We start from the raw sequence: 9,391 nt of genomic DNA on the forward strand, positions 1-9,391 counted from the left end.
ATCCATTTTAATTGTTCAATCACTACCCATCTAAGGAAACCATTGCTCTCTTTATGATAAAAATATTTCCTGTGCTGTACAATAAAACGCTTGGGATAGTTTTAGACAATGCTTCTCTTTCAAAAAAAATATATAGGAAACTACTTCAGAGCAATTTCTGAAATAATTTTGCAGAAGGTTGTGTGTGCTGGGAAGCTGAGTAGAGTTCACATGAATGAACCCCGGCTTATTTTGAGAACTCATAAGTGTGTTAAAAGCATATTCCACATGTCCTGATTCCAGCTTTATTTTTCAGTGTTTGATAGTTTTAAGGGATGACAGATTCCCTTTTGTATTTTGTCTGGACTATTGAATGCGGCTGTGTCATTGTACAGCACTTCATGGCATGGAAATGAAATATTCGGTCAGATTGATGTGTCCTCTCTTCCTGGTTACAGCACATTCTCACTACCACAGGCGTTCACAGACCTGGCTTGTTTTCATCTGGAAAAAAGAGACAGCTAGGCGGCTGCATCTCCCATTTACAAAAACGGTTACTTCCTGAATTTACATGTAGAAGTCAAATATTTTATAGTAAACATCTACAACACAACCTCATAAATTATTGTACAAGGTTATCATTCCATAACTCAATAAGAATTATTTATTTCCTTGTTCAGAAAGTGTGACTTAAAATTGTTTTGCCACCAAAAATGATACAATTTTTCCCAGTTCACTTGCCATTTTCTCCCCAAACGACTTCACAGTATTTTAGCTCCCTGCCTAACTTTCCCTTTAGTCTCACATGGACCATAATATCTTTAAAAGAGCCATCTGCTTTCTACTGAAGAAGATCTGCAAACTTGCATATTCCCAGCCAAGATATTGCAGTTAGGTTAGCTGACTGATTTGATTGAAACTTAAACCAATGGTGTGGTAGAAAGCATTAAGAGAAATTATATTATTCTATGTGTGCTATAGTATATGTTTTCTATTCAATTTTAGAAAATACCTATATTTTCTTATTCTGATTTCTTTGTTTTTCATATGATAAAAGCAGTGCATATTCTTTGGTAAAGTTTTTGAATAATTAAGAAAAGTTTAAAAGGAAATTAAATCAACAGCAATTGTACCACCCTTAAACAGCATTTTGGTGTATTTCCTTTTAGTCAGTTTTCTCTGTAAATGTATGTAGGTGTTTCTAATTCTCTCTCTCTTTTATTTTTTCTTTACCATCTATTTTTTTGGTTACTCATGAGATTAAACTCTACAGTTTTAAATAATGCATTTCCCCTTCCCCCTGCAAAGCAGTATGGATGTATACAGGAAAGTGAAGTTTGATTCAGAGGACTTGAGGGTCACTCTCTCTTTCTTGCTGTCACTGTAGGTAGCAGTGAAATTAACCAAGTTATTGCGCTCTCAATAACTACAAGCCTAGGGCAGAGTACAGTGCCTGGCATCAAAAATGTGTGCTGTACAAATGCACAATTAGCTTTCACTGAACATATGATTCATTTAGCAAATGCGCTATTTTTCATTTAACTTTGTTACTATTTGTCTAAGGTAAGGAATATGACTATCATTTTATAGCTATAGAGATACAGAGGCAGAATTTTAATCATCTTTCTCCCCAGGGCCAGAATAAAGATTCAAGCACATGTTTGCAGGATTTCCGTCTTTTTTCTTTCCATGACAGTACTTGGCTCTCTCTACTACTACTATGATGACTGTCCCTTACAGTGTATACTAGGTGCCACCACTGCATTAAGCATTTTGAATATAGTGTCTGATTTCACTTTCAGAATACACTATGAGGTCACTATCATTGTCTCTGTGTTGTAGACGAGAAAACTGAGGCTTAGAGAGATTAAATCATGAACTCAGGATCCCTTGATTAATAACTGAGTTGAGCAGGTTGGTCTCTTTTACCCTTGCTTTTCCCATTAGCCTCGCCTCATCCAGTTACCAATCTGGTGTGTAGTTTTATTGCCTACAAATGAAAATAACACTATCTACTCCTTGTACCTAATATGACTGTTCTATCTGATTAGTGCCTAGTAGAATGATGGAACATAATATAGTTCCAGTAATTGTTAATTGAATGAATGAATGGGTAGTATGTGTGAATTTGCCTTGTGCACCATGACAAAGGAGTTCATGTGTGCTATCACCAAATATATTAAGACAGAAGGGAAAAGGAAATGGAGTGTAGGACTTTACCTTTTCTACATAGGCCCTATGGATTGGGGGTAGAGGAGCAGAAAAAGAGCAATTAATTGTTGCTAAGGGAGTTTTCTGCTGTAACAGGACTTAACATTGTTATTGCAGAGTTGTGAAAAATAAATAAATAAAAAGAAAGCCTAATAAACATGACCATGTCAGCAGAAAAAAGTAAAATCCATTAAGGGGAAATGGCCTGACTTTGAAAATCAATAAAGAGAAAATGGACCCATCTCTTAACCATAGACGCAGCCTAACATATTTATTTACTTTTTGTTTCCCATTACATTATTTTAGAATATCAAAACACTAGATTTCCTCATTTCCCCCAACTCTATCCAAGCAAGACATTTCCCTAATCCAATGTTTGCTTGTCCTCTCCTCAATTTGTGTTCCCACAGATGTTACTCAATTATATTTGAGCCTTTTTACTTTTCTTTCCCAAATGCTTTCCTTCCCCATCCCCCAGACTTCCAAAAAAATTCTCCTGTTCAATCCAAATCTTTCATTTGTGTATTTGCATACAGATGTAAGGTAACTTCTAGAATGCAATTCCATTCATCTTAACTGTTGCCTTTTTGTTTAAGAAATACCTGTTTTAAGTTTCAGTTGTTGATCTAAGCTATACTGACTTCCATCATCTCTCCTATGCAGTTGGCAGTATAGATGATAAATCACAGCATTGTTTTGTGGCAGCCTTGAGAAAGGGACAAGAAAGTGCAGGAACTGGCTTACTGAGGCTCCTCCTTCTGTGGTATCCCTGAATCCAAGACAAAGGAAGGTGGAGGAAGCTCCAGGTGTGATAGTGGCTGCAGAGCAGAGAATGACCACAAAAATCGAAGACTTGAGGCCAGTGTCGCCCAGTCCCTAGATTTTGAACACCCACTGAAGACTGATTAGGGTGAAGCCTAGCCACTGGTTTATTTTGTTTCAAATCTGCATATTTTAGGACTAGTAATCTTTCCCACAAACGCTCTTTTTCTTGTTTACTATAGGAAGAAATACTATCTTGACAACTGAGAGCATATATTTTTTTGCTTTTGTTATCCTGTAGAATGAAGATATGAATGCCATTAAGAACCCCGTAAAATGGCTGTGTTATTTTTAGTTTAACCTTTAACCTACAAGTGGCATGATCATGCTCATTATATATTTTAATAAAATTTTTTGTTGGTTAATAATGTTTTATTTTGCAAGGCTATGAAATGACTGCTAGCTTAAGTTTATAGTTCTGCATCCTAAATATGTTAAATCTGTAATATAAATGATAAAAAGTTTCACATATAAGCATTCTTTCCCTTCTAAAAGGGGAGAAAACACCAGATCCATCTTATTTGTAGACATACAAGCCCATTTTTGGCTGTTTTTAGACGTACACTTTTGATTTCTCATCTGTGTGGATGTGTATAAATTTTAGAAAATAAATTTGCTTTCTCCATTTTTTTGTCTTATACAACCAAAGGACAATTCATTGCCATTGTTGTTAATTTTCTTGATAGGTTTTATAATCCTAGAGAAAATGTTTATAAATTAGTGTCTTTCCTCTACTTTTTATTAATGAGTTTGTTGCCACTTATTCAGCTTCCAGAACTTTCTCTTATTATTAAATATGTACTCAGATGGCTCAGACGGTCACTACTACAGAGGGGTTCTTCATCAAGAATATTAACTTGACTAGTATCTAATTTAGGATCCCTCTAAGGCAGCCCAGGAAGAAATGGATTGAACAATTAGAGGCAACTATTGGTTTTCACTGATATGGTTAAAATCATGAATGAATGGTCATTCATTAATATAGAAAGATTTCTTTATTGTCATGATTATCTCACAGTTTAGTCATTTTCATATCTCCTGAGGAAGATCCCATGCATTTTCTTGCCCTTTACCACCCTTTTCAATTCTATGTTTAAGGAAAGAAATTCTAGTTAGATATAAGAACTACTAATGTTGCATAATATTTAATGTGGTGGTAAGAGCAGCTTATTAATTTCTGTTTTTCTGAATCCTAAGGTACAAATAAGTCCTACATCACTTCTGACTAGAAGTTCTTAAATGCCCTGAGAAATGTGGCTTAGGGAAAACAGCTGCTTATATGAGTTTGAATTGTGATGCTATCCCTAAATCTGTGAATTGGAGCAAATCATTTAATCTCTGTAAGTCTTTGTTTCTTATCTGTGAAATGGGGATAATAATATCATTTCCCAAGGTTGTAAAGTACCTAATGGTATATTCAGGTAACTGTTCAACATTTATGAATTCCCTTCCTTCTTCTAAAACATGCCTTTGTGAAATTGTGATAGATGCCCTATCTCTAAAGTGATCTAACGATAGTATTTGTCAGAAGCTTCATATTCCTTCTAATGTATTCATCATAAAGCTGGGAGGTGCCTCTATCAATCAAGCTCAAGGCCATGGATATCACATTTCTTTTTCCTTTAAGTGTGCAAACTCTGCAGCCATCTGCTTCGGTTAACATTCTATTACTCTCACTAGCTGTGTGACCTACAATGAGTTACTGAATCTTTCTGTGCCTCTGTTGCCTCATCTGTAAATGAGTTTGTTAACAGAAACTGCCTTGTGGGTTGTTGAGGGGACTTGGATGAGTTAAGACATATAAAATGCTTAAAACAGTGCTTTGTATATAGTTCAATAAATGTTAGTTGCTATTACCAATCTAATTAATTTAAGTGTTTAAAATTCCTAATCATTTGCAATAATATCACAGGCAAATTTATTGTGTGTATATGTGTTTTAGATTATGCAAATATTTTCAGACAAATTATCTAATTTAAGCCTCTTCTGGACTCCCTTTATTATTACCATCTCCCTTTCACAGAGATTGGAAACTGAAGTTTAGAAAGTTTAAGTACTTTAGTTTCCCCAATGGCTAACAAAAAACAAATGATGGAATTTGTACAGGTAGGTACACATTTTTCTCATTCCAAACCCATGTACTCTTCTCTGTGCCACAAATGCAATTTGGCTATTCGTATAGCAGATTATGTATCAAAATCTCAGAACTCATTACTGAGGAAGAGCATTAAAAGAAAAAAAAAAAAGCAGATTAAGAATTTTCTCACTGGCTGTTTCTGTCAGTGTAGGAACAATTGCTTCTTTCTTAGGAAAAACTAGTAATAGACACATGCACCAGAGCAGTAGGTCCAGGGAGGTAATTCCTCTCTTCATCTTGTGGCAGTAAGACAACTGGTTTGAAATATCACGCTTGTAAAAGACTCAAGAGACAACTTTCACTATTGTGCTGTGAGATTTTTATGTATTTTACAAAGTAAAACAGTCAAACTCATGGAATTGAATATTGTTGTCTGTGCTGTTATGTCTTTTTGGGGAAGAAGAAAAGAGGACAAATTGAGTTCAGAGGGATTACTACAGGGAGCAACAGTTTTCAAATAAGATACTTAGCTAGAGTGCTAAGTATCAATTTTGGATCGGGGACCAATAGCAGGTTGGATCCTTAAAGAAGACAAAGATTTAATAAATTGGACATAGAAAAGGCCGACTCAAAAAAAATTGCTAAGTTGGTATACATTGAAATTAAGAACTCCTGCTTATTAAAACATATAACTAAGAGTATGAAAAGACAAGCCGTGGAATGTGAGAAGATATATGCAATACATTTCTCTGACAAAGGATTCTTTTATATCCTTTGTTTCTCACTACTATAAAAAATGAAAAACAAAAAACAAAAAAACAAGAAAAAGGCAAAGAACCCAATAGAAAAATGGGCAAAAGACTTGAACAGGTATTTAACAAAAGAGGATTTCCAAAATTTCAATAAGCATATGAAAAGACCCTCAACTTTGTTAGTTATTAGGGAAATGCAAACTATAATTCAATGCCTCTAGTCACCAAGCACATGACTACACCGCTGATGGGAGTGTAAATCGACACAACCACTTTGGAAAACTGTTTGATAGTATCTATGAAAGATGAATGTACCATATGCCATGACCTAGCAATTTCAGTCCTAGAGAGAAGCATACTGTTCAGATAAATATGTCTATTTGTGACACATTTATAATAATCCCAAACTGAAACATCCCAAATGCCCATAGTAGAAGAATAGGGAAATTAATTGTGCTATATTCTTACACTGGAATGCTATACAGCAAGAAGAATAAATGAACCCATGAAACAAAATGACTTTCACATGCAAAAATCTCATGCTTAAAAAACCAGATACATAAGAGTACACATGACAAAATACCATGAAGTTCAATGCAGAAAAAAATTTATCTTTGTTGATAGAAGTGAGGATAATGGTTGCCCTTATTGGGGACTCATGGCTAGAAGGATGCTAGTAATGTTCCATTTCCTGATCTGATGTTGGTTACAAGGGTGGGTTCAATTTTTGAAAATTCATCAAGCCAGTCACTTGGAATTAGTGCACTTTTCTGTTGTATGTTACACTTTAGTATAAAATTAAGAAATGGATTGGATTCCAAGAAATCTTCTATATCAGAAAATATTCAGTCTTTTTCCTAAAAATCACATAGATTTTTATCTACCCCACATTAGAGGAGTTCATAGAAAAGCCAAAAGCAGAAAGCACATTTTTTTTATGGAAGGAAAGAGAGATTCAGAGCATTGGCAGAAAGGTTTTCTGTGGAACGGAAAGGGTACTGACCAGCTTGGACAAGGGGCCTACGGCAGCTCTGGATATATGGAAACACACTGATTTTTCACTCCCCAAAGCCAACTGAAAGGATAAGGAAAGTTGACTATACCAGCCTGAGCCCAACATTCAACAACTGACACATGGCTTCCACCATGATCGTTCTGGCCAGATTCATGCCGCTTTCCAAACAGTTGGGTGGTTGTCTTTCTTTCCTCCTCTTCATATCTGGTTGCTCTGAGAAACTTTCCAGGCTAAGTGCCTGAGGATTGAACACACTTTGTGCAGCTTAACCCATGGTTCAAGCAAGAAACCCTCATTCGTGAAGGAAATTCAATGAGAGCCATTTAGGGAATGCACCATTGTGACATAGAGGACATTTGTGTTAAAGCTGCTTCCCAACCCTCTTTCTTTTGTCTCATTCCCTGGTTACATTTGAATTAATTTAAAACATCATTCTGCTCAAGGAATGCTTTTAATAATGCCAAAGTAATTTATTGGGGGATTTTTGAACATTTGAGACCCTGCTATACTCTTCTTTTCTGTGGCAAGGACAGCTCTGCACAGGCCACATTAGTCACCCCCTGCCACCTTGCTGCAGTGAAAGGCAAGGTGATAGATATAGAAGGTAGTGACACACTTAGTGTGTGGACCACTTTTAACATCTTTTCTCTATGTGATAAAATTACTTTCAGTAATAATCTTTCTTTTTCAGTAATAATCTTGGAATGACACAAATAATAACAATGGGCAAAAAAGAAATATAGACAATAAGAATTTTATTTTATTGAATCTCTTGAATTATGCCAATAAAAACAATAATAATAAATAAAATATAAGACTAAAATGTCTACACAAAGTCCAATTTAGGTAAGCATCAAAAATATTACACTTTATTTTCTTGATTCATTCGTTAACAGTTAAAAACAAATTTCAAATTTAAAGATATTATTCCAATTCAGTAAAACCTTTCATGCATCAACAAAAGTTTGCATTTCTCAAATAAAGATGTTGTGCATATCCCTGTTTTAAATTTTAGACATAAATAAAAACTCCAACTGGTCAGATAGGGTGGCAGATTTTTGAAGTAACTTAAGTTCCACTTCTTTGTTTTCACCATCACTGTGCTATCATTATTTAGTTAGAATATATTATTTAAATGCAGGATACATTGCTCTCTAAGGATTGGAGAACTAAACTGCACCTGGAGTAACATGAAAACTTCCTGACTGTTATAAATATACATATTCTAGTTTATGAATATGTTTATAAACTAGTTGATAAACTAGTTGAGTCTGCCTGTATTGGGGGCTGATGTACATCTAGAAGTTTTCTGAATTAACTTCCTTATAGAATGTAATGTTCACTAAAGGATAAGTAATAAAAATGTGCTAACTTGAAACATATATATTTATTATTAAAACTCAGCAACTAAACACCAAAAACCAAACAACCCAAACAAAAAAATGGGTAAAGGATTTGAATGGATATTTCTCCAAAGAAGATATACAAATGGCCAATGAGCACATGAAAAGATGCTCAATATGGTTAATAATTAGTGGGGTGCAAATCAAAATCACAATGACATATCACCTCACACCCATTCAGATGGTTACTATAAAAAAAAAACACACACACAGAAAAACAGGAAATAATAAGTGTTGGTGAGCATTTGAACTCTTATCTTGGTGGGAATGAAAATTGTGTGGCTGCTATGGAAAACAATATTGTAGTTCTTCAAAAAATAAAAAATGAATAAAATTAACATATCCAGAAATTCTACTTCTGGGTAAATACCCAAAAGAATTACAAATATAGTCTTGGGGAAACAATTGTACACCAATACTCGTAACAGCATTATTCACAGTAGTCAAAAGTGGAAGCAAACCAAGTATCCATTGACAGATGAATCAATAAACAAAATATATATCCATACAATGGAATATTAGTCAGCTTTAAAAAGGAAGGAAATTCTGACACCGACTACAACATGTATGAACCTTGAGGACATTATGCTAAATGAAATAAGCAAGTCACAAAAAGACAAATATCACATAATTCAACTTATATGAGTTGCCTAGAGCAGTCTAACTTATCGAAACAAAGTAGAATGGTGGTTGCCATGGGCTAGAGGGAGAAGGGAAAGGAGTCAGTGTTCAATGGGTATAGAGTTCCAGTTTGCACGATGAAGAGAGTTCTGGAGATGGATGGTGCTAATGGTTGCACTACAATGTGAATTTACTTAATACCAAACGGAATTATACACTCAAAAATGGTTAATAAGCTGGTAATTTTTATTTTATGTAAATTTACCACAATTAAGAAAAACTCAATAGGAAGTATAACAATGAATTAGAATTTAGATTTTTATTTTTAAAAAAGATGCTTTGTAAAGAACTATTCTATCACTGACATTGTTGAGAATTGTTGGTGCATGGTGATAATAGAGAACTGACTCTCATTCAGCCTTTTTACTCTATGAAGTCATTTTGCATGAATATCCTGAAGTCCCAACTCCCAAGTCTCCCTTTCTTTCTTCACCATCACCTCTAGGTGGTT

Source organism: Rhinolophus ferrumequinum, chromosome 14 (genome assembly GCF_004115265.2).
Source record: "Rhinolophus ferrumequinum isolate MPI-CBG mRhiFer1 chromosome 14, mRhiFer1_v1.p, whole genome shotgun sequence".
NCBI classification, from domain to species: Eukaryota; Metazoa; Chordata; class Mammalia; order Chiroptera; family Rhinolophidae; genus Rhinolophus; species Rhinolophus ferrumequinum.